The 27,821-nt window shown below is 34.8% G+C and overlaps 1 protein-coding gene across 1 annotated transcript in view; it reads right to left on the reverse strand.

Moving 5' to 3' along the window:
* TMEM178B (transmembrane protein 178B) overlaps nt 1–27,821 on the reverse strand; it is a 422,390-nt gene that overhangs the window by 364,244 nt on the left and 30,325 nt on the right. The gene's annotated exons all lie outside the window — the stretch shown is intronic.

Here is a 27,821-nt window from a genome sequence, read left to right on the forward strand (position 1 = left end):
ATTTAGATCTATTTTTCTAACTCTGTAGTCTGGATGCAATGACAAAGGACAAAAAGAAAATAAGATGGACCATGTGGGATCAAGATTCAGTAGTTGGTGACTTTAGGAGGGGAAAATATCTTTTGTAATAATATTAGTGTGTGAAAGACAGTTTTGGAAAGAAAGCAGAGAGAAGAGATAAGGAAGGAAGGAGCGAGGAAGGCAAAAAAGGAGAAGAAGCAATTACAACAGATTGGAATAGCAAGGGCAGCCAATCTTTGCCCCCAAGGAGCTTACTATCTAGTATAATCAGTTCAAAAATAAAATAATTCAAAGAAAAGAGCCTGGAGCAGTGTTTAAATTTCAAAGTGAGATCCAGTAACTGGATGAAAATTTTAATAAAAGACTATCAATCTGAATATAAGATTATGGGATTTTAGACGTGGAAGCGATCATAACATCATAAACTGAAAGGGATTGCAGATACCTTTTCGTCCAACACCCTCATTTTACACATCAGGAAACCCACTGGGAGAGAGGAGAGATTCAAGAACTTGCCCAAGGTCACAGGTAGTAAATAAATATTAGAGTTGTGATTTGAATCCAGAACCTATTACCCAGAGCTCTTTCTACTGTTCCCTGATTTTCAAGTCTAACTACCTCATTTTAAAGATTACAACACTGAAACCCATTTCAAGGTCACCCAACTTGTTTGATGCATAACAAGGAAAAGAATCCAATTCTATTTACTATTAATTCCATGCTACCTTTTTTAGGGTCTTAATCTAATATACCTAAACCCAGAATTTTTATTTCCTCCATATCCTATCACTCATTCATAAGTAGGCAGACAAGTTTGCATTTCACCAAAAATTCATCACTAAGCCATAATGAATAGGCTTGCATCTAACTTCCCATTCAGGGCTTTTTAATTCTTAAGGGAATAAAGTAATAAAGAGAAGAAGAAAAATAAGGGGTAAAATGAAAGAGAAAAGGGCTATATCCATAATTCCTTGTCTCCTGCTATGATAAATGCTACATTGACATTCATGGAATCATTTTTAAACTTGAGTCTATGGAATCCATACAGCATTTCCTTGCATCACTGGACATCAGTATTTCATCTTGGACTCTGGGAGTGTTTCTGTGATAGAGATGAGGCACTTTACCAATGACAGAAGGCAATTTATTTTGCATAATCAATGTTGTTTGTAACCTAACCTTGTGTTTCCAAGGCCCTCTGGGGCTGACAAGCATAAAATACATATGTCTAAAAGCACGTGAAAAAAATGGTACACTAATGATGCATTGATAATTCCATTTTATCCATTTTCACATGTCTCTAACCAAAAGCAGTCAAGCAGCCTGTATTAGGAAGGACAATCCTCAGGTTTAACTTTGTGTCCTTCCTGTACTGAACTCCAAATGTTTCCCATCTACACATTTTATTCTTTCTCCTCCTTTCTTTGCTTAAGAAGAATCCCATTAATTAAGCACAGACCTTGACTTTCTTATTCCCCTCTCCAGATAATTGTGCAGCTGTTTTCACCATCTATCAAAACATTCCCTTCCCTCTCTGCTCACAGCAATGTCTCCTCTCCATTCACCTTTCCTAAAATTGGATTCCTAATCCCTGGAGACTCGTCCTTCATCCCCTTCTCTAACTATAAGACTGGGTAAGTTCTCTCTGTTTTGTATGTGACAATCTGAAATCTGGTCATTTTATCTTAACAGTCTAGAAGCTTTTGTACAGTAGATGATGAATTAGCCTTTTAAAACAGACAGTGATGATGCTGATGTCATATACTGTATATCAGAAGGAAATGCAGAGATGGAACTAACTCTTGTTCCAAATACTTTAGTTCCTCCTTCCATGTACCCCATTCTTTCTGAATTCTAAGCCAATTGTTCTTGAAAATAAAGAAAAGTGATGAGATTACTTCTCTGAGTCCACGTATACCCTCCATATATCATCTTTGCTTAATCCTGGTTGAATTTCTAGAGGTAGGTAATTGATACAATGGATAGAGCACTATGCTTGGTATCAGAAGGATTCATCTTCATGAATTCAAATCCCACCTCAGACACATACTATAGTGTGACCCTGAGCAAGTTACTTAACCCTGTCTGCCTCGGTTTCCTTATCTGAAAATAAGCTGGAGAAGGAAATGGCAAACTATTCCAGTATCTTTGCCAAGAAAACCTCCCAAAACTCAAGTCATGAAAATTCAGACACAACTGAAAAACAGTTGAGCTCCAAGGCATCATCAGTATTTCATACAGTCTCACACTTTTCCCTCAACTGCTTGGAAGTTATAAGAGCCCCTTATGCACATTTATTTAGCAAATCCTTTTTTAAAAAGTTTATCAAGACATGTGACTAAAAGTATTTGCTGAATACCAACAAAGACACAGAAGCCATTACAGAGAAACAAGTAAAGGTCTTTCAAGTTGTATGCTTGTGTCTCTCCCGTCTCCCTAATCATTTGGAGGACACGGATTGTGAATTATTCAAAGTTTGTCTTTCCCGAGGCACTTACTAGAGTGACAATTTGATCAATATTGAAATCAAAAATTAAGTTTATAATTCCAACTGCTGCCCCACCAAAAGTAAAAATTATAATAATTTAAAGGATAAAACATATGATTTAAAGCTAGACTTGAAAATGCAAAAAGAAAGCAGTTCTTAATTTTTTTGTGAGGACCCCTTTTAACATCAAAAGCCCCATATACTAGCAATTATATCATTGGTATTTATTGATTTAAAAATGTGTCTAAACAGGGATCCCTTATTAATAAGTCTATGGCCTCACAAATTGGGAACCATTGAGCTAATCTAGCTTTTCCACTTTATTCAAGAGAAAACTGAAGTTCGAAAAATTAAAATGATTTCCTCAAGATCATTAAGTAGTAGAGGAAAATTTGAACCTGGGTGCTTTGAGTCTAACTCCAGTGTTTCTTCTAATATATACCATAGTAATTGAGTAAAGGGGCATTGGAATTAATTTTAAAAATCCAAATAACAGAAGAGGAGTACTAGTTTATTACTTTCAAGCATATGCAGTAAGGCAAACATCTACATCTCATAATATCTTGTTTGTCTCTGACATACTTATGTGTATTTTATAACTCTAGTTATTTGTGTATATGTCTCACATCCCCTTTTACTCCTAAAAGGTGATAATAATAGCTAAGATTTATAATGCTTAAAGTTTGCCATGAGATTTGCATATGTTACCTCATTTGATCCTCAAAACAACCCAGGGGAGGTAAGTGCTATTATTATGCAAATTTTACAGATAAAGAAACTGAGGCTAAAAAAATCCTGGGTCACAGTTACTAAGTATCTGAGCCAGCTCTTCTTCACTCCAAGTAAAACACTATATCCACTTATGCCATATAGTTGCCTCTTAGGTAAAGTATCCATCTTACTCATTGTTATATCCCAATGCCCAAATCATGATATTCTTGTAGAAAGGGAAAGTGAACTCAGTCAGTAGATTTAGGTGTATGGATGGCTCTTGGGCTGACTTTGAAAGACAACTCCCTCAATTAGCAAGACCTGTGTCTGGGTCCAGAGCCCCATGATCATACAGATTCCTGGGGGAAGTAAGCACAGTCCACATGTGCTTCCAACTGGTCTAGGGATCAAAGTCCCAAACTACCAGAACCAGGACACTCAGCTTCAGGCTTTACCTTGTTTCTGTTCCTAAACGTCATTCTCTTTTCTGATCTCTACCCATCTCCCTCATTCTCTTACTACATAATGGATAACTTTCCTGAAGCACAATAGGCCCTTTTTCTTTTGTTCCCTTTCCTTAAATTCCTTGGCTCTGCAACAGACCCAGAAGTGCCAATGCAGTCACTTGGCTCTCTCATCCTCATGGCCAGCTGCTCACTATAACCCAGGGATGGGCAGAGGCATGCAGGGCCCTCTGCTCCTGGCTCCTGACCTTGCTATATACATCTTCCTCCTGTTGTATCTAGCATTCATTTTGTTTTCCCCTCTGTACATCCAACAAGTTTTCATATGTAGATATTTAATAAATGTTTGTTAAATGTGTTATGGCACTGAGAATGAAATGCTTCCAAGTAGAGCTTTTTGAAGCCCTATTCCAATGAAGGAAAATGATTTGTAATGAGTACATTCATAGTCTTATTTGTATAGTGACTATTAGGAAATCTTATTTTTTTAAAGAACTTTAAATATCTCTCCTATACTTTTCACTATATCCTCTATATGTTGTATCTCCGCCTTAGGTCCACCTCCTAGTAAAATATAAGGTCCTTGAAGTCAGGGATTGAATATTTTGAATATTTTCCTACTATTATACAGTATATACTTAATAAATAAGTTCTTAACTATGGGGACTTAATGTGGATCACAGCATAGTATTTTCACCTTTTTTGTTGTTGTTTGCTTGCTTTATTTTTTCTCTATTTTCTTTTTGATCTGATTCTTCTTGTGCAGCATGATAAATGTGGAAATACATTTAGAAGAATTGCATCTGTTTGACCTATACTGGATTACTTGCTGTCTAGGGGAGTAAGAAAGAGAGAGAGGGAGAAAAATGTGAACACAAGGATTTGCAAGGGTGAATGCTAAAAACTATCTTTTCATATATTTTGAAAAATAAAAAGCTATTATTTAAAAATAAATAAGTCCTTAATAAATACTTGTTGATTGATATACTTGGCTTGATGATCTTGCATGGCTGGTGTTGATTCTGAGTCAAGTAGAACAATTCTTCCAAATGAGATTCAGTTCTCATTTGTACAGGTAAAGTTCCAAAGTTTAGGCCCACAGAGAGAAAAATTGGAAACTCCCTTTAGAAATGAGGGTCTCAGAGGACTATAGTCCTTGTAGCCTAGAAATGAAGTGAAATAAAGGCAACTCAGAGGGAAAAGAATTGGCCATAGAAAGCAGTTTACTGGTACCAGCAGACTTCTCTTGGCCGAAGTTTGTAACTAGACTCCCTTTAGTCTTGTAATGAGGTATTTCCAAAACACTTTCTACATAATAGATACTCTGGCACTGTGGTGAATTTGTGATTTCCTTAGGGTACATACTCTCTTTCCATTGTTGCAGATGGTAATCCCTGATGGCTTTTCCATTCTGTATGATTTTTGCCCATGTTTTCCTATCGGCCCACAAAAGAAAATATATTCAATATGCTAGAACCTATTTTTCATAGGTTCCTTTAGAGTCTCAAGATTTTCTGTATAATTCTGGCTTCCTATCAATTATCTACATGAACAGTGCACTTCATTATCCACTCATACATGTTCTGGATAAATGACCTCTGAACTCACATTTCATTAGAAACAAACAATAAAACCAGCTCCCATGATCAAATATTAGTTTGGTCCCTTTATAACAGTTATGTCAATATGTCAATATCCATCTCAAATCATTAATTTTGCAACAGGGTTCAAACTCATATTTTAAAGATAAAGAAATTAAGTCACATGAAGAAATATTCAGTAACTGATACAACTGATGTAAGATTCATATTTCCTGTGTCCCAAATTTGTCTTTGGTCTGCTACAATACCACTGACAACTTTTAAAAGTTAATTTGGACATAATAACAAAATGCAGAGTACTAACTATAAATCAAACTGTCCTTTTTCTATATCTCTGTTTAGACTTAATTTCAGGAACCACTCAAACTGACTCACTCTATGCTGATCTGCTGAGTCTTTCACAAGAAGGCAAGACCCTAGCAGTTACTATAGACATTGAACTCCTGCTTGATGGGAAAGGATCCTGGGTTTCCTTCCAAAAAGATGCTAATTCTTTAGGTTTTTGGAGGGAGATTATGAACTTAATTGTAAAAGATCAGATATGTGTCTCTGAGACTTGGATTTCCAGGTTATGCTTATTCGGAGAGATTCCCCTCTTGGATGGATTTTGTCTCTATCTGGGCTTCTAAATAGCACAGGTTCCAGGCATGGAGTCTACATGACTCTCAGGGATTATCCCATCCCATAGAACAGCAAGAGTTATGTATACATATACCATAGAAGCCAGGAGATTACAATCCCAGTCTACCATAACAGAGTTATTATAAACTTTGTGACACTTCCCCCTCCATTCTGTCCTTCAAATGCCATTCTATGTCATTTACCACATCTGCTATGATGCTGCAGTTATTATAGTATCATAGTATCTTAATCTAAGGTCCATAAACTTGCTTTCATATATATATTTAAACATAATAGATTTCCCTTATAATCTTTTATATTTTATCATATGCATTTTAAAATGTTATTTTGAGAAGTCTAAAAGTTTTTTTCCAGCCTGCTAAAGAGGCCCATGGCATTAAAAATATTTTGGGATGTAAGGTGAGATCAGACTTTGCTGAGCCTTTCCAATCAAAATGAGTCATTGGCAGTGAATGGAGATACTTAACTAGTTTATTCAACAGTTAATCGAATGCTACTCTATGTCATCACTTATATTAGTATCCCTTATCTTAAAAAAAATCAAATATTTGTAATTTAATTTTTAACATTTATGCTTCACTTCCAATCTGGATTGTGATTCCAATTTTAAAGGTACTAAGAGATTGCTGGTTTTGCTCACTTTATGAGAAGTTTAATTTCTGATTATTTATCATAAGGGCCTCAGATCAATGTGGGCTAAGAAACTTCATTTTCAAGAATCAGGCATTGTGTGACTATGGACATGGAAAATACAAATATAGTTAAAGGGAGAATTCTTAACAGGAGATAATCATAAAAAATAAAATGGACAATTTTTAGATTATATTCATTTATACAAGCAATTAGAAAATAGTTAACTTGGAAAAATCCTTTTTTTTTGCAAATTTCTCTAATAAAGATAATAAGATATATAAGGATTTGATGCAGATATATAAGAAAAAAAAGTTATTCTCCAATATATAAACAAAAGATAAGAATGAGCAGTTTTAAAATGAAGAAAGGCAAACTATCAATACTCATATAAAAAAATATTCCAAACCAATAAAAACAAAAATATAAGTGAAACAACCTGAAGGTTCTGTCTCATAGCCATCAGACCGGAAAAGAAGTCAGTCAAGAGATAAAAATGGCAGTTGTTGGAAGGATTGTAGAAGGAGAAGCACATTAATGCACACTTGAACTATGAATTGATCCAACCATGCTGGAAAGCAATTTGAAACTACACTCTAAAAGTAACCAAACTGTAAATATCCCTTGATCCAATATTACCACTACAAGATACACACACACACACACACACACACACACACACACACTCCAAAAAGACCAAAGCCAGAAGGAAAAAACTTAAAATGTATAAAAATATTTATAGTTGTACTTTTTTGGATAACAAAGAATTAGAAACAAAATGGTAGTCATCAATTTAAGAGTGGTTGGACAATATTTGACCTATGAATGTAATGGGACATTATTACATTTTATGAAATAACAAATATGATAAATTTAGAGAAATTTGAGAAGGCTTTATGGAGTCATAGAGAATGAAATGAGCATACAAACAGGTCAATTTTGTTATTAATGTGTCAAATTTTATACACATTTTAAAACATATAATAGAAGTTGGTTTTTTGTTTCAATTTACTTTTTTTTCTTTGCATACTGAAATTTTCATCTTGATTTATGATTAAATTTAACATAAAAAATTTTTAAAGAAGAAAGCAAAGCAGTTCAAAAGTCTTACCTTCTAAAACACCTTTTAGAAGGTGTTTTACTTACTTTTTGTATTAATTATTTAAAGCTCTAACCTGATCAGCTAATGGGAATTGTTTCTGAGGGTTCCATGATAATTCTCTAAATTTCATCAGCTGAGTTTCTATTGTAGTATAGGAGGAGGCAAGGATTAAATGCTAAATAAATATCATTAAATACTGTCAATCATGCCTTAAGATGAATTTTTTATTCATATCACTAAGATGCCTTGCTTTGCAAAAGAGATGTGATCCTAAAAAGTTTTGTGTAAGTCAATTCTTTAAAAAAATATTCTGTTTAAAATACATTGTTTGCTCACTATTTCAAAATATTTTAATGTGAATACTTTTGTAAAGCCAAAAATTTTTCCCACAATAAATAATAAATTCCATGTTACTGGAAATCTCTAAGCAGAGACTGCATATACAACAGAATTGCTATAAATGGTATCCCATACATTAGGCAGTTCACTTTGGAGATCTTAGCATTATCTAATTCATAATACAATGACCAAACATGATTTCAGTTGACCAATTACAAAGTATGCTAATTATTTCCTGATAGAGAGATAATGGGTTCAAGAAATAGAATGAAACATGGGGAAGGGGAGGTTGGACGAGACCAATATGAGAGGGAAATTGCTTGCTTATGCATATTTGTAACAAAGATTTTACTTTCCTTTTATTTTTTCAGCAGAAAGGGAAGAGTAAGTTTAAGGGAAAGAAAATAGATTTTTGTTGAAAAATGAAATGAATTTTTGAATTAATTAATGTTTTAGAACTCTTCTCTAAAAAGGCAAGATATAGCTGCATAGATTTTTTTCTACCAAATTTTTCCTCAGCAGCTTTAATTTAAAGGAAACCATTATAAATAAGGAAGAGAATTAACCAGATGTCTATTTTTAGAGCAAATTATATTACTGTGGTGTTCTATTTGTGAATCATACAAGTAAAAGAAATTAGAAGTTCGATTTCTTAAATCCTTAAGAATTCATATTGAAATAGCTAAAGCTTAGACAGATGGAACCTACATCTGGAGGCAATGTAGTATATACTGTAATGGAAAGAATGTTGATTTTATTCCCAGTAGGGCCTCAGTTCAAATCTTAAGATTATTACCTGAGTAACTTTTGGCAATCACTTGACCTTGTTGGAAATAAGGCAGTTGTACTTGATGGATTCTGAGTCTCTTCTAATTCTAGATCTATGATACTATGATCTTTCCAGTCTTACTTTCTTTATTTATAAAATGAAGTCAGACTAAATGATCTTTAAGGTCTCTTCCAGTCCTAAATTTATGTTCCATTATCTCTATCACTCCCCCTACTTCTTCTTTCTTCCCTTCCCTGTTGTGGGACCTCACATAAAGGATAAGAAATCATGGCATGGTTGGGGAAAAGGAAGTTATATCATAGTTTTCTCTTGCCTGAGAATGTCTTTGCTCTAGTGGAATTAAGTCAGACTCTTGACACTCTTTTCATGGGGCTTTCTTGAGACATAAAAGTCCAATACCCCACAAGCAACTCCAAATAATCAGGCTATAAATGCAAGAGCTATTCAATAAATATGTAGGCTCAGGAGTTGAAGAATCAAGATGTGGAAGTAACTGATTACAATGGAAGAAAATATCAAAAGAATGGTACAGTAAGGGAGGAAGAAGTGGGGGAGGCAAAGTATAGTTCAGAAAATTTGATTTCTTTGAGTCTTAGAAAGATGGAACTTATTTGTACAACACCTGGGATGTTACTGTCCTTCCTTTCCTCCCCATCACCAAGTTTAAGGAAGGAAAGTTGGCATCATAAGTTAGCAAAAATAAGAGCATTCTTTTGCAACAACTATACCCAATGGTGTGCATTACCTTTCCAAAGATCAGGAGTGTCCATTTTTTCCAATAGTTCTGACCACACAATCAGAAATCCATATGTGTGTAGATTACATGAATTTCTATTTTTATCAGTTCTATGAAATGTATTTTCACAAAGACAAATGGAAGCTTTTCTAGTGTGACATACAGTTCATTATTAGAACTGTAATTTAAAAATTAAATCTGAAGGGGAGAAGGGAAAGTCAAGATAACAACCTAGAGGCAGCAACTAAGCAACACTTTTCCAGTATTCCCCTCCATACAACTTTAAAATAATACCTCAAATTGAATTTTAGAGTGGCAGAACCACCAAAAAGTCAGGGTGATACATTTGCTTAGCTTGAAACAATTTAGGAGACTTTCAGGATCTGTGACAATGGGGTGGAAGCCAGCCCAGAGTCACAGGTGGGGGGGGGGCAACAACAATAGACCTTGGAGGCAGCCAAGAGCTTTGAGAGAAAGTTGGGAGGAGGTCAGACAACTGATAAGAGATTACAGGGGATCCTTTGCTAGCACTTAGTGCAAGTGATGCTGATTGGCAACTCTATTACCTATGGGCAATTTTCAGTTGTAGTTCCATGGTGGAGAAAAGTGCTTGTAGTCATTGACAAGTCAATCACAGAGCAGAAGCACTGATAGCATTTCCAAGAAAAAGAAGAACATTAGCACTTGGAATTGCAGGAGGACAAGGATTCTTCTTGGAAAGAGATGATAGTGCACACTAGGGGAGCAGTAACCACGCTTTTCTCTTCCTGACACCATTTTAGAAGCACTAAAAACTTGTAGACCGCCCAGAATTAGTTCTGAAAACAGCAGTACACACAACCTGAAACTTAGAACAGTGTCTGTCCTGCCTAACTTTAACATAAAGTTAAAAGTCAAGAAATAGGTTTAAAAAAGGGGCAAATAACAAAAGAAGAACTTGACTATAAAAGGGCAGAGACATTAACTCAGAAAACAATAATGTAAAAGTAGCTACAACCAAAGACTCAAAGAATAAACTACTCATTTAAACCAATTCTAATAAAAGTTCCTGGAAGTGTTAAAGAGCTAAAAGTGGGAAAAGAAAAAATGAGAGAAGAAATAAGTCATATGAGAAAATTATGAAAAGAGAAAATTATCACTTGATAAAAGAAGGGCAAAAAAATACTGAAAAAAAGAACACCTTTTAAAAAAAAAAGAAGAAAAAGAAGGCACAATCATTTACTGAAGAAAAAGCAGAACTGGCCCAATGAGGGGAACATTACAAAATTTCACTGAAGAAAATAATTCCTTAAAAATTAGAATTGGGCAAATGGAAGCTAATGATTCCATGAGATATCCAAAAAAAAAAAAAAAAACCAACAACAACAACAATAAAGTCAAAAGAATGAAAAAAATGGAGGAAAATGTGAAATCTCATCAGAAAAACAATTCACTTAGAAAATGGTTCAAAGTTAGATGATTTAAGACTTATTGGATTTCCTGAAAGCCCATCTGAATAGACAGTTTTCAGAAGAATACATCAAAGTTCTCTATAGTCATATGACAAAAGTTCCAAACCACTACTGACTGGAAAAATGCAAATTAAAACAACTAATTCATTGCACTTATTATATACTGTTTTGAGATGACAAATGATGGAAAGGTTGAGAGAAAAAATACTAATGAACTAGTTGGTGGAGTCGTGATGGTTGATGAACTTGAATGGTTCAACCATTCAAGTATGCCCCAAGAACTATAAAACTTATAGTTTTTGAGGCAGCAACACCCAAGATGATATAAATAAAAGGCAAATGAATTATATGCACAAAAATATTTGTAACAGATTCTTGTGATGGCAAAAAGCTTAGAAATTGATGAGATATAGTTGGGGAATGGCTGGACAAGATGTAGCACATGATTGTGACAGAGTACTAGTATGCTATAAGAAATGACAAGAGAGATGGTTTCAGAAAAAAAAATTAGTGCAGTATGAAGTGAGCAGAACCACATGATCTTTATATTCCTTTAAAGTTGTTTTTAATGATAACCAATTGTAAAAGACTTACCTACTCTGATCAATACAGTGATTCAAGAAAATTCCAAAGGATTCATGATTTAAAATCCTATACATTTCCAGAAAAAAGGAAATTCTGAGTCCAAATTGAAGTATGGTTTTCTCACTTTATTTTTCTTGCTTTTTTGGAGTACAATATGGCTAATATGGAAATATGTTTTGCATGATTTCACATGTTTAAGTGATATATTGCTTGCTTTCTCAGATGAAGAATGGGTAACAAGGAGGAAAAGAATTTAAAACTCAAAATTTTATTTTTATTACATTTTATTTATTATAATTTTATTATAAGTAATAAATATTTTTAAAACAGATACAGTGAATAAACATGGAAGAGAATTTAGAGCTCATAGAGTCCAATATTGCTCCTCCCTATTTTGCAGACACAAAACCCTGTGAGACCCAAAGCCTTGCCTAGTATTGCACAACTAGGATCTATCTCCTGACTCTGAGTCCAAGGCCCTATCCACTGTGCCACGCTGTCTTAGAAATTATCTTATTTGTTAAATGACAAGGTTGAATGATATAGTGCCACAAAATAAAAAGGCACTATATTCAGAGTTATAAAACATGGGTCAGAGTGGAGATGACATTTTCTAACAACGTGATAGTGGGGAAGTCCCTCAAAACATTTGACCCTTCTCTTCTCTGTTATTTGGTTGTTGTTGTTTTGTTGGTTTTTTTTTTTTAATTAAATGATTCTACTACTTACCACAAAGGGTTTGTTCTAAGAAAAGCAACTTGAAAATCTGTAAATACTAAATTAATATGATTTGTTTATAACTAGTCTTATCCCCTTTCCATATATATATAACATTAGCTAATTAAATAAAAATGTTTTGCTTAAAAAAAAAAAAAAAACTCAAGCAAGACATACCTTAGATTGAGATGGGTTGAGTGCTGGTCACCCAGGCCAGATTACTGTAAAATGAATATCCTTCAAAGACTATGAAATTAGGAGTATTCTGTACTCCTTTGAAATATATGAGTTCTTAAGCAAGCAGCCATTTAGACATTGCAGGATGCCACAGAATAAAATAATCCCCCTTCCCGCATTTGTTCCACAGTGCATAATTTCTCTACTTCCATCACTGCCCCACCTTTTAGCTTTCTTTCTTGTATTATTTCCCCCATTAGAATGCATACCCCTTGAGGGGAAGGACTATCCTTGTTTCTGCTTATATTTGTATTCCTAACACTTGACACATTGTCTGGCACATAGTAGTGATTAATAAATGCTTGTTGACTGACTAATAGAGGGTAAAGGAATTCCTCCTGGCATTACATTGGAAAGAGAGAAAATTTCAAACTCGATAGGAAGAGTTCTAAGGATATTTTTTAATACTGTCTTATAGAACAAATATATTGAAATAAATTGTGTTCCACTGAACGATTCCCCGCTTCCACAAATACTAGTTTGACATTCTCTGCAGTGATTATGCAGGGGGAAGGTACATTGATTTCAGAAAACATCTTGAATCAGATCATTGCTATTTTTTCTTGCCATGATGAGATCTTGCTGAGAGAGAGACTATAACTCCAGTACTAACACAGTTTTATGGAAATCTACTAGCAAATCTTCAAAGAAGAATTATTCTTAATACTTTTATTAGATTAATGAAATGAAATATACATGTTCCATACAGTGAAATTTTATGCATCAAGGTGGATCATACATAATCCAGAACACTGGATTAAATCAGGATTTCTGGGTGCCGGTTTCAGGCTCTTGCCACTAACTAGCTAGATAATCTTCATCAATTCAGTTCATTTCAATTTAACAAATATTTCTTAAGTCCATATTGTGTACCAAGTACTAGGTGAAGCACCCGGAGAGCTATAAAGTATGGATAATGGGAGATTCCTGTCCTCATGAAAATGAGTCTCTAGGAAGGGAATATGATACAACATTATAATACAGAACAATATATAATGACTGCAATAAATTAGTGCAAAGTACTCTGTGAGGTTCAAAGGAAGAAAGATTATCAATGACGAGAGGGATGAGGAAATGCTTTATGGATCAAGTGGCTTTTGAGCTGAAACTTGAAGGTTAAGAAGAATTTCAAGAGACTGAAACTGGAAGAAGACATGAGTAAAGTATGAAAGCACAGAACATGAACACAGGGGGAAGAATAGTCCAGTCTGGCTGGAATGCAGAGAAAGTGGAAGAGAATATTGTGAGATGTAATAATAACAGCACTTTCCACGTTATCTTATTTAGTCCTCACTCCAATCCTATAAGGTAGGCATTATTATTATTTCCATTTTACAAATGATGAAACTGAGCATCATCACTGATTTGACCAAAGTCATAAATCTGATATTTGAAGCGGTGTTTGAACCCACATATTCCTGATTCCACATCTCACCTTCTATCCATTGAACCACCTAGCTGTATGGATAAAATTGTTACCAAATTGTGAAGAGCCTTGAATGAAAAGCTGAACTTTATCTGGCAGGCCACTAGAACCACTGAAGTTTTGAGTAGAGAAGTTATATAACCAGATCTATTCCTAACGAAGTCCTAAAGAATGTATAAAGGATTGGCTGAAGGGAAGAGAGAGTGGAGGTGGAAGGACTAGTCAATGTACTATTTTTTTAAAGTATGCATAAAGTAATAAGAGTTTATGCTAGGACAGTGGCAGTAAAAATAAAGAGCAAGAGATAAATAAAGAGATATACTAAAAGTAGAATGAATGTGCTCGGCAATTGATTGTATCTAAGAAGAAACAGGAAGGAAAGACTCAAGTCATACCTCTTAGGACCTCAGTTTTCTCATTAGTAAGCTTAAGAGGATTTAGCTAGAATGCTGATTAGTCACTTCAGTTCTAAAATTCCACCAACATATGATTTTTATGTAATTATTATGAAAGTTCATTTATAAGTCACATTATATACTCTAAAACTTATAGGAATAAAAAGTTTCTCATCTGCTATCAAAGACACTCTATGCTCAGCTTGCTAGAATGATGCAAACTTGTCAGAATGAAAACCATCTCCCAAATAATAAATGGATTAAAGATATGAACTGGCAATTTCCAAGAGAATAATTCAGGTTCTTCAAAGCCATATGATAAAATGTTCCTAGTCACTAATAATCAATGAAATACAAATTAAAGCAATACTGATATTTTACCTCATCTTCATCATATTGGCAAAGCTGATTAAAAAAAATAAAATGACAAATGCTGGAGGAGATGGAGAAAACAGGCACATTGCTTCACTATTAGTAGAGCTGAGAAGTGGTCCAACCCATTTTGCAAAGCAATTTGGAATTATACCCCAAAAGTTAATAAAAATAGTGTATGTTCTTTGATCTATTGATACCACTACTGGGTAGAAGGGGATTCCTCAAGATACATAAAACATTTGAAACAATTTTATTTGTTTCCACCAAGAACTAGAAACTAAGGGGATGTCCATCAGCTGGGGAATGGCTGAACAAATTGTGATATGTTATAAAATGGAATACTATCATTTTATAAGAGGCAGCTAAGTGGTACAATGTGTAGAGTATTGAGCCTGGAGTCAGAAAGACATGAGTTCAAATTCAGCTGCAGACACTTACTAGTTGTGTGACTCTGGGCAAGTCACTTAACTCAGTTTGCCTCAGTTTCCTCCATTGTAAAATGAGCTGGATAAGAAAATGGCAAACCATTCTATTATCTTTACCAAGAAAATATGGTGAGCCAAATGAGGTCATGAAGAGTTGGACAGGATTGAAATAGCTAATAAGCAACAAACATGTTATAAAACACGAAGAAAGAAAAGGTTTCAGAAAGACCTGGGAAGACTTGTACGAACTGATACAGAGTGAAGTGAGCAGAGTCAGGAAAACAATTTATATTATAACATCAATATTTTATTTTAATTAACAATTACAAATGACTGAAGAATTCTGATCAATGAAATAATCAACCATAAATCTAGGGGACTGTTGGAGAAGAATGTTGCCCATCTCATAACAGAGAAAGTATGAATGCAGAATGAGAAATATATTTCTTTTGGATTTTACCAACTAGAAATTTGTTTGGCTTGACTAACTCTTATATGATAACAAGGTTTCTGTATTTTGGGTAGGTGGCACAGTGGATAGAATGCTGGGCTTAGAATCAGGAAGACCCAAGTTCAAATTCAATCTTAGATACTTACTAGCCATGGGACCCTGAATGAGTTTGCCACAGATTCCTTACATGTAAAAGAAGTATAACAATGGCACCTACATCCCAAGGCTATCTCAAATGAGATACTTATAAAGTATTTAACATAGTGCCTGGTACATAGTAAGCACCATATAAGTATCAGTCATTATTATTGTGGTTACTACTCTATTATTACTGACTACTACTACTACTACTACTATACTACTATTATTATTATTATTATTATTGTTACTACTCTATTATTATTATTATTATTATTATTATTGTTACTACTCTATTATTATTATTCAGTTCTTTTTTTTAGAGGATGGAGAAGGTATGAAGGGTGAAAAATAAATATTTGATAACTGAAAAAATTAAGAAAAAAATTATTTGAGAGCTTATAATGTTCAATTGACTTCATTAAAAAGGGTCATGCCAACTCTGAGATACCATTACACACCTGTCAGATTGGCTAAGATGACAGGAACAAATAATGATGAATATTGGAGGGGATGTGGGAAAACTGGGACACTGATGCATTGTTGGTGGAGTTGTGAAAGAATCCAGCCATTCTGGAGAGCAATTTGGAATTATGCCCAAAAAGTTATCAAACTGTGCATACCCTTTGACCCAGCAGTACTACTACTGAGCTTATATCCCAAAGAAATACTAGAGCGGAAAGGGACCTGTATGTGCCAAAATGTTTGTGGCAGCTCTTTTTGTTGTAGCTAGAAACTGGAAGTTGAATGGATGCCCATCAATTGGAGAATGGTTGGGTAAATTATGGTATATGAAGGTTATGGAATATTATTGGTCTGTAAGAAATGACCAGCAGGAGGAATACAGAGAGGCTTGGAGAGATTTACATCAATTGATGCTGAGTGAAATGAATAGAACCAGAAGATCACTGTACACTTCAATGCTGTATGAGGATGTATTCTGATGGAAGTGGATATCTTCAACATAAAGAAGATCCAACTCACTTCCAGTTGATCAATGATGGACAGAAACAATTACACCCAGAGAAGGAACACTGGGAAGCGAATGTAAATTGTTAGCACTACTGTCTATCTACCCAGGTTACTTATACCTTCGGAATCTAATACTTAATGTGCAACAAGAAAATGGTATTTACACACATATATTGTATCTAGGTTTTACTGTAACACATGTAAAATGTATGTGGGATTGCCTGTCATCAGGGGGAGGGAATGGAGGGAGAGGGGTATAATTTGGAAAAATGAATACAAGGGATAATATTATTTTTAAAAATTACTCATGCATATATACTGTGAAAAAAAATCTAAATAAAAAAAAAGGTCATGCAATCTTAACCTGGTAAATTAGGAAAATACTATTAATATGATCCTTAGATTTTAGCCAAACATTTAACAAAGCTTCTCATATTTGTGATTAAAATGAGGAGATACAGAGGCAGCTATATGATGCAGTGGATAGAGTGCTAGCCCTGAAGTCAGGAGGACCTGAGTTCAAATCTAACCTCAGACACTTAATACTTAACCCCAATTGCCTCAGAAAAAAAAAAGGGGGGGGGGAAATAAGATAAAATACAGGTGAGTTAAAATAAAAGTGGGTTTCCAGTTCTTCATATGTTGTTCATCTCTCTGTTATGAGATCAGCAGCAATCTTCTCCAATAGTCCTCTGGAACTATGGTTGATTATTTCATTGTTCAGAGTGTATCAGTCTTTTGAAATTGTTAGGTGGATTTAGCATCTCTTGAATGACTAGACCTAAGGGAAAATCATTAATAAGTTGATATCACCTTGGAGACAAGTCTGTATTTGAATAATCTAGGAATCTATCCTTGGCCCTATACTGCCCAGTGTGTTTGAAGTGACATGAAGTTTGAAGGGATAGCCAGCAATAGATGATAAAGTTTGTTCCAAAAAGATCTTGACAGCCTGCAATGATGCATTACATTAAACAGGAGAATGTTTAATAGGGTTAAATGTAAAGTTTTATACTTGATTTCTAATAATCAACTTCATCAATACAGAATTGGGAATATGAGGCTAGGAAAAAAATCCTGCCATTTTCCTGACTGTAATATCCCTTTGATATTCAAGCTGTTGTTGAAGAGAGAGTTTCAGTTTCTCTTCTCCAATGAACATACTTTTCACCTTCTCACTTAACTCTGTCTTCCATGCTATGGTATTTGTGTGTATTGTGAGTCTCAATTTCTTCATGAGAAAAATGAGAGGGTTAAAATTTCATTTCTACATTAATTGAGATGGGCCCTGAATTTCACCACATGTTATGGGGAAGACATATGGAAGACACTTTTCTTGTCCCCAAGGACATCATAGTTGTCATCTATAGCTGGTTGTACCAATCTAGATGACCATGTAAGAGTAACAATCCTCCATTCCAATTATTTTCATGTAGATACATAAGCTAGTTTTCTGTAGGACAAAGGATCTGAATTCAAATTCCAGCTCTGCCAATCGGTTGCTACCTTAAGAATATCTATTTACCTCATTAGTCCACAGTTTTCTCAACTATAAAATGATTTCTAAAGTCCTTTCCAGTTCTAGAAATGTGATCCTGTGAATAGATCATTTCTAAGGTGTTGTCCAAACCCAATACTCTAAGACTATTTAACCTTCAGATACTGTTACTATTTAAAACAGACTAAATTTTATTCCCTCTATGGGTGTTCTACAATTTTTTTCATTATTTAATTTTATTTTTAATTATGCAATAAAACAAGCACTTCCATAACACAGTACAATAAAAAACATGCTGCACATAAAACTGCAAATCTACTATTCAGAATTTCCCATTTCTTTCAAATATAACAGAATTATCATATACATTTCTTTTGTTTCTTTCTTCCCACTCTCCATCCTAAAGATGGCTACTATTAGACACAAATATATATATATATATAAAAATATATATACATATATAATTATATATATATAATATGTAAAATTATATACATTTAAATTTCTATTTGTATTAATCAGTTCTTTCTCTGGATGTAGATAACATTTTTCTTCCTATGTTCTTTATAGTTAATTTGGGTATTTATAATAATGAATTCATTCAAAGTCATTCTTAAAACAATATTGCCATTACTCTATACAGTGTTCTCTTTTTTCTACCTTACTTTCCAAAGTGCTTAATGTATTTAATGGCATTTAATACTGGATAGATAAATGAACAATACTTATCTTATCTGGGCTAAGCCTCATCTTTGTAATATCAAATGTTTGGAGTCTAATCAGAGACAGCTGTAGTCTGTGGAGATCAAGGTAAGAGCAAATCAGAAGCATTTAAAACCAAAGTAGAAGTGTTAATGGTAGGAGAATAGCGTACTGTATTAGCATTTGGGACATAAGGAAAGACCTAGCCACAAAGGTCAATTAACCATGTCCTTTCTGATTTTTATTTATCAGTTCTTTCTCTGGATGTAGATAACATTTTTCTTCCTGTGTCCTATATAGTTTATTTAGGTACTTATAATAGTGAATACATTCAAAGTTGCTCTTAAAACAATATTGTCATTACTATATATGGTGTCCTCTTTTTTTCTTCCTTACCTTCCAAAGTGCTTAATGTATTTAAGGACATTTAATACTAGATGGATAAATGAACAATACTTAATATCCTCTTATCTGGGCTAAGGCTCATCTTTGTAACATCAGATGTTTGGAGTCTAATCAGAGAAGTCATAGACTTCATGGAACTCAAATAAGGGCAGATCAGAAGCAAATAAAACCAGAATAGAAGTGTTAATAGTAGGAGAATAGCACACTGTATTAGCATTTGGGACATAAGGAAAGATCTTGCCACAAAGGTCAAGTAACCATTGTCCTTTCTGACTGGACCAGAAGGTCTGAATTGGTAAAGTAGGTTCAAGGATCTCCCTGAATTTAGATCACCATTGGGAAAAGTCTTACCCCTTTTCCATTGAAAAAATTTTCTCTGAAGGGCTCAACTTCCCAAGTCTAAAAGCAAAACTTTTGAATCTCAGGAGAGACCCTGAAATTAAACCACAGAAGGATACAAAAGCTAGACTTCTCAAAATTTCAGAGCCACAATGTAAAAAACTCTGTTAAAAATTCCCTGTCCACATTCAAGGTCATAATCCAGAAATCTGGCAATCAGGTAGAAGCACATGGGGAAAAGGGCAAGGATGACTCTCCCCTGGCTAGGGCCACAGAAGGGCCCCGGGCTGGAGGAAAGGGGCAACAAAATGGGACAGATGCCTTCGTGTCTCTGAGTTATCATCTTCCTCCACTGCAAAATGAGAAAGCCGAATTTGATCTCCAAGGTCCTTGATGACACTTGTACTTCTTGGAAGAAAGTTCCAGGGGCGGCAGACGTTCGTGAAGCATTGATGGTGGGCAGAGGAGTAGACATCAGCTCAGAAGTGATGGATTATTCCTCGGAAAGAAAGTCAGACAAGAGAACTGGAAATCTAACAAAACCTGTGTGAATTGAAATCGCTTCTGCCTCTGAATTCCAGCACTACTTTGCGAGTCATCTCGGGCCTGAAGGCGGGGTATGTAGTGGCCCGATAAACCTTTTTATTGGCTGACCCGCGGTCTGAACCTATCCACAAAGTCATTTTTTAGACCTATGGAAATGCGCTGTGCCACTGGATCAACAAAGTGTGACATGTGTTTGAAAAATAGGGACAGCCACTCCTAAACAGAGACAGTTGGCGTGTGGGCAAATCCCCTATAAGCAATTTCCATGCCAGGAAACCTGCATATGCTGGGAAGCTGACACGTTGGTGCTGGCCTTATAGCAGCATTGTAGGAAAGCAGCTCGGCTAAATCTGTCCCAAGCTTCCCTCCCCGTTGTCCAAGGGGACTGGTCCGGACAGTAAAGAGACTTGTTGAGAACCCTTCCAGAGAAAGGAACGAGACACGTGCTGGCCAGTTTGGCAAATCAGAAAAATAAAATGAGAACCTTTTCCCCTGGAATGATGAATTCACTTCAAGTCACATAATGAGAACAGGGGAAGTCTGAAATCTGACCTACATTAAAAACAATGAGGCATTAAAACCCTTTTGTAAAGAAAGAGTTCTCTATAGTGAAGCTATTTCTGTATTCTGCCAGATGGTCCACAAAAATGGCTCTTTGCTGATCTGATTACAGCAAATTTTCCAATACAACAAATGCCTTCTCAGCTCCTTCTCCACTGTCACTCTCTGTATTAAAGTTCCTGCTTATGTGTCTTTTGCTTGGTTGGCACAGAGAAAAGGTGATTTTTTTTTCTTTCTTAATTTTTCAGGCTCTATCACCAAAATATAACTTTCATTTTAACTCTTCACATCTCTTCTGACCTCCAATATCCTAACTAAACCTGCTAGGAAACCCATAATTAATATCTACACCATCCATCACACAAGAAAAAAGGTTCCATAAGATACAAGGCTTCATCTAGAATCTTCTTTTGTGTTCTGCCAGCTATAACAACAATAGTAATAACAATAACTAGCAATTTAAGATGTATAGGATGCTTTATAAAAATCATTTCATTTTATCCACACAATAACTCTGGGAGGTAAATGCTATTACTATCTCCATTTACAGATGAGGAAACTGAGGCAGACAGAAGTAAAGCAACTTGATAGGACCACATAGCTAGTATGTGTCTCAAGCTGGATTTTAACTCATTTTCCTAATTCTGGCACTCTAGTACTCTACTGCACCTACTAAATACTTCTCTATATGGAAATGCTCTTTGTATATACACAAACACAAAAGTGTTTGAAGGATTTGAAGGATGAATATAAGCTCCTTGAGAGTAGAGACTTCATTTTTGTCTCTGTATATCCCTCACAGTGCCTTATATGTAGCATATAATTAATAAATATCTCTTGATTTGAATTATTCAATAAAAATGAAGGAAGAAATCTATCTTTGTGGTAGGAAGAAGTCTGAATTTTCCCATAGATCATAAAATATAAGTGTTAACAGAGACTTTAGATATTCCATCAATATAGAAATTGAAGTGGTTATTTCCTCTTTTCTTAAGAATGGGTGATGATCAGGGTAGCTAGATCACACAGTGGATAGAGTACCAGTCCTGAAGTCAGGAGGACCTGAGTTCAAATTTGACCTTGGAAACTTAACACTTCCTAGCTGTGTGACCCTGGACAAGTCCATTAACCCCAATTGCCTAAGGGGAAAAAAAGGTAATGATGCTTTTACCATTTGGCGAATACAATTTCTTAGTTAATTTGAGATGCACAGATAGCTGGGAATCTGCCTTTTACAGTAAATGAAATAAATATTTCAAGGTGATGCTTTATTGATTCTTGGTGCTTTAGGGGTACTTAAGCTCTTTTGTGTCCAACTCCAGTCTGGAAATCTGAATCCCGTTTTGATTTTTTTTTTTAACAACTGAGAAAATGCTGAATTTCAGTTGGAATTTAGTGAAGTTGAAAACTAATTTTTCCTCATCTAATTCCCATCTTTTCTCCTTATGAGAAAGTCAGAAGAATTGGGAAATAACTATTGTAGCATGGAACTCATTTGGTAAAACAATACAGCTGGTAGATATAAAGATTCAGTGTCAAGAAGACCCATCTTTTAGTCTCCCTTCTCATATATCTTGGCTATGTGACCCTAAGAAAGTCACTTAACCTCTTTTTACCCCAGACAAGTCTTTAAAGTATTAAGGTACAAAGAAGACGAGAATCTATATTAGTACAAAAAAATTCTAATTAAGTGCATATACCTTCTAGAACTGTTTTCTTACCTAATTCTGTTTTGTTTTAAAGTTGATTGTGTGGATGTTTTCTTCCTCCTACATTGGAAATTCCTTAAGAGTAAAGACTATTTCGTTCACCTAGTATATAGTAGGTATTCAATAAATGTTTTCTGGTTGAATGAATGCATGTTTTTAATCTCTAGATAAATCACAAGCTTCAAATATGTGCCAGGCCCTATGCCAAGAATTGTAGATACAATGAAAGACAAAAATTAGTCATTTCACTCAAGGAACTCACAATCTAATGGGAGAGACAAAAAGAAAATATGTATAAAAGGATAAGTTGGAGGGGGGGAGAATCTTAGAAGAAAATACTGGTATTAAAGAGTACCTGGGAAGGGCTTCTTATGGAGACTTGAAGGAATCCAGGGAGACCAAGAGGCAGAAACAAGGAGAGAGAGCATTCCAGGTATGGTAGACAACTAGTAAAAATGTTTGAAATCAGAAGATGGAGTGTCTTATGTAAAAAAAGCAAAAAGCCAGTGACTTTGAATTGTAGAGTACATAGAAATAACTACTTCTTTTATCCATCCACTAGACAAGCAATTAGCTAAAATACCAAAAACCACTAAACTATCACCTTGAAATATTTGTTTCATTATTTAATTTATTGTCAAATTAACTAGGAAATTGTCTTCCCCAAATAGCAAAGACATCATCACCCATTCTTAAGAAAAGAGGAAATAACCACTTCAGTGTCATATTGATATACAACCTCAAAGCCCCAAATGGGGAGGGAGAAATACCCAGGTGAGAAGGATGAGAAATCAGTGTTTCCCAAATGAGCGTGAACAGAAAGAGGGAAGTCAACATATTAACTTTCTATCTTTTCAAGGGCTTAAGAGAGCTACAAGAAAAATGAATAATTTTATCTCATCTAATTAATTAATTGCAAAGGCAAACATCCATGCATACTGCTCTGGAGGACTCTTTGAAAGTTTTAAATTATTTGAATTACCATATTTTCATAGAATCTTAGTATTGGAAAGGACCTCAGAAGTCATTCCACAGTCAAAAAGAATCCCTATTATAAAAATAAGATCTCAAAACTAGAAAGAACCTCAAGGGCCTTCCCATACAACTCCTTCATTTTACAGACAAAGAAACTGAGGCTCTGGGGGTTGAGTAAATAAGTGATTTGAAGGATTTGCAGGGTTTAAAGGATGAATATAAGCTCCTTGGGTATAGAGACTTCATTTTTGTCCCTGTATATCCCTCACAGTGCCTTATATGTGGTATATAATTAAAAAATATCTCTTGATCTGAATTATTCAATAAAAGTGAAAAAAGAAATCTGTCTTTGTGGTAAGAAAGGAAGTCTGAAATTTTTCAAGAGATCATAAAACATAAGTGCTAACAGAGACTTTAGATATTCCATCAACATGGCATTGAAGTGGCTATTTCCTCTTTTCTTAAGAATGGGTGATAATCAGGGCAGCTAGAAAGGATATTTTAACCTAGGTCAGCTGACTCCAGAAAAAATTGGTTTTTTTTCCTACTGTGCAATACTACTTCCATATTCATCAATTGGTCAGTGAGCCTCTGATTGAAGACCTCCTTTACCAGAGAAACTGATCATCTCCTAAGGTAGAGTCATTCTACTTTTAGTCAATTCTAACAGTTAAGAATTTTTTGCTAATATCAAGACTAAATTTGAGTCTGTAATCTCCATCATTGCTCCTGGTCCTGATCTATGAGGACCACTAGAGTATGTCTAGCTCTCTTCCACATGTCAATCCTTCAAATACTTAAAGGCAGAAATTATCAGCCCTCCTGAGACTTCTCTATGCTAAAAATTCACATTTCCTTCCACTTTCTTCTATATGATATAGACTTAAGGCTCTTCATCTTCCTACCTGCCTTTTTCTAAAGGCTCTCCACCTTATTGATTTCTTTTATAAACTGAATTGAACACAATATTATAGACATCCTTTCAAAAGAGCAGAAAACAGAAACTATCACGTCCTATACTCCCTTGATGCAAATGTCCAAAATCTCATTAGTTCTTTTAGCTTCTATATCACTCTGCTAAGTCATAGGGAGCTTTCACTCCAATGAGACTTCCATATTTTTGTCAGACAAATAACTGTCTAAGCATGTCTCTGCCATCCTGCACAGGTGATGGCATACCTTTTCCTACACAGCCTATCTTATTCCTGTTTTGTTGTCTCAGCCAAGTAGAAAAAGTATGAAATTTCACTTCAGAAAACCATACCATAAATATACAGAGAATCTACACATTAAAGGAGTAGTAGTACCCTAAAGACTCCATGGGAGTCTAATATCCTTATTCCAGCAATGATAGCAATGTTTATAACATTTCAGAGTCATCTTATGAACCAAACAGCAAAGTCTCATCACCTTTAAGCCACGGCTCATACATAGATACATGAATATATATACGTACATATACATTTAGTCAGGTATATATTTATACCTTCTACATAATAGGCACCAATCTAAGCATTGTAGAGCTATAAGAGAGTCCCTAACCTTCAAGAGCTTACGATTTAATGAGGGAAGACAATACATAAAAACAAGCTGAAAAGTGGGAGGGAGATGTAACTGGGGGAGGGAGGGGAGGTATATAGCTAGGTTGGAAAATGATCTGAGGAAGTATGAATTCCAGAGTTGATTTTATCCCACTGGATGAAGTCCAGGAGAACAGACAGATGGGAAATAATACGATATATGTTCTGGGTGCCCTCCATAAATGGAAGAGGATGTGGGAGGATCTTTTTAATAATCATCTTCTACCTCTGCAATCAAAGGGAGAGGGTATTCCAGGGGCAGGGAGTATTAAGAAAATAAGAATTTCAGAATGGTCATCTTGCAAAATGGTAAGTTTTCAGAAATCATCAAGTCCATAAAGGCAGCTAGAAAATGAGTTTCTAGACATACACAAACATATACTGAATTTCAGTCTCAATTAATTTGTTCTCAGTTATGGGGAAGCTAGTACTGGACTTGGGTTAAAGAGACTTGAATTTGAATCATGCTTCAAATACTTATTTTCAATGTGACTCTGGACAAGTCACTTAACTAATCTCTGTATATTTATAATTGTAAATTACAAATTGTAATTGTAAATTTGGGATAATAATGCACATACATTACAAAGTCCTGGTGGGAATCAAATGAGATAATCTACAAAAAATAATTTGCAAATCTTAATGTGATATTTAAGTAGTAGTAGTAGTAGCAGTAAAATTCTTTGCAAAACTTAATGTGGTATATAACTAGTGGTGCTGGTGGCAGTAGCACAGTAGACAGTAGGAGTAGCAGCAACAGTAGCACTACTAGTAGTAGTAGTAATAGTAGTATTAATTATCTAAATTTTTGAAGGAAACCACTAAAGTTCCTTTGTCTCACAATTATGATAAGCAAGTGACTCCAAGTTTCTTGAAAATTGTAACAAGAAAGCAAAAGTTCTGGCAGGTTCTACTAAGTTGGAAGGACTTCAAGGATGGACCTACAAACAGACTCTATGAAAGCTGTCCAAGGACCATCCCAGTTCAGAGAGGTTTATCAGCAGAAGGCTGGCCATCTGGTGACAAAACTTTCCAGACCAAAACAAGGTGCTGAAGGGAGAGGATTTGCATTGGTGGAAGGAGTAATTGTGTAAATGAGATCATGGATTCCATTCAACAAGCATTTATTAAGTCCCTAATTTTTATGAGACACTGTTCTTGACAGGAGAAAAAAATGAATCAATCCATGCCCTCAAAGAGCTTATATTCTGCTCATAATTCATAGTAGCTCTACTGAAATAAAATGTGAGATAGGGAGTGAAGGAGTCAAAACAATAACAATAGCTAACACTCATGTAGTGCTTTGAGGTTTGCATACTTTATTTATCCTCAAAATGATCCCAGAAGGTGAATGTTATTATTATCCCCATTTTACAGAGAGAGGGAAAGGAAGAAGAGGGATAGAAAGAAAAGAGGAGAGAAAGGAAGGAGAGGGAAAAGAGGGAGGATGAATGAATATTATAGCTGAAATGATAGGGGAATGATCAGGGTAGCTGATGAAAGAAAGAATTTGTAAGAGAAAAGTAAAAAAGTAGATTCTAGGTATAATAAATAGATTATATGAATTCACATAGATGAAAAATGCTGTCAAGTTTAGGGAACATCCAGTTAACCAGTTTGGCTAAAATGACAATGATTCATTCTCACAACAAACCTATGAAAAAGACATGAAAAGGATTATTATCCCCATTATACAGATAAAAAAAATTGACTTTCTGAGAGCAACTTTCATTAAGAGCAATAGTCATTATGTGTTTGAGATCAGAGTTAGCCCCAGGCCTCCTGATTTTAAATGCAGGACTTTATTCATTTGCCATGATAACTCCATGTAGAGTATATGAAAAAGAACTTTGTGAAAGAAAACTAGAAAGGTAGGTTGGGGGCAGATGGTAAAGAGTCTTAAATGCCAGACTGCAAAAATTTTGATTTTTTTCTTAGAAAAAATGGGGAGCCACTTAAAGATTATGAGAAGAGGAGAAATATGTCATCATAATTAAAGTACTGAAATAAGTTTAAGTATGGGGGATTGCAGGCATATGTAATCAAAAAATCATTTGGTTTGGCTTTGGGATATGTTGTTATATTTACATTAGAATATAACTGTTTGGGATGTTTGGGGAATTCATTTCAAATAAAATAATGAAGTTACATTGTAAAGACCCATCCTGGAACAACTGGGAAGCTGTCCACAGTTTTCCTATATTTCCCTTGCTGTTTAGCTCTTCCTCTCTGCTATTCTTTTCATGCTGAGAATAGAAAGGTCTGCAAAGCATCTGCTTAAAAAGAGTTTCCCTGACTCAAACCTTTCTTGGAACAAGGAATGTGGCTAAGTATCTCTCAAAGGGCTTTCCTGATCACCTACAGCTGCATGCGTTGCCTCCAAAACATGAAATTAAACAGAATGCTCTAAGAGCTGTCAGTAAAGTTGAAAGCCACAGATAATACATCTAGTCATCAATGAGAGTTGAGGGTATCAGTTTATATATGAATTATTTTTTTCAAATGTATCTTTTTTACCAGCTGCCCACAAACTAAGTTTCTTTAAAGATTATTTGCAATGCTCTTTGCATTTAATCTAGTAGTTTGTGTTTTAACAGACATGTAAGTTGTACATAATAGAGATTGATTATTTCAGGCCCAATCCTCTTTTTCTGTTCTATAATGTTTATAATCCGGACCAAATCTAGTCAGACTTTTAACTTAGCAGGATGATGTCTTGTCCAATTAATTTGAAGCAAGTACATACATACATATCTGTGTATATACTAGACCAAATTTAGCTAGATTTTCAATTTACTAGGATGTTTTCT

Source organism: Sminthopsis crassicaudata, chromosome 5 (genome assembly GCF_048593235.1).
Source record: "Sminthopsis crassicaudata isolate SCR6 chromosome 5, ASM4859323v1, whole genome shotgun sequence".
Taxonomy (NCBI): Eukaryota; Metazoa; Chordata; class Mammalia; order Dasyuromorphia; family Dasyuridae; genus Sminthopsis; species Sminthopsis crassicaudata.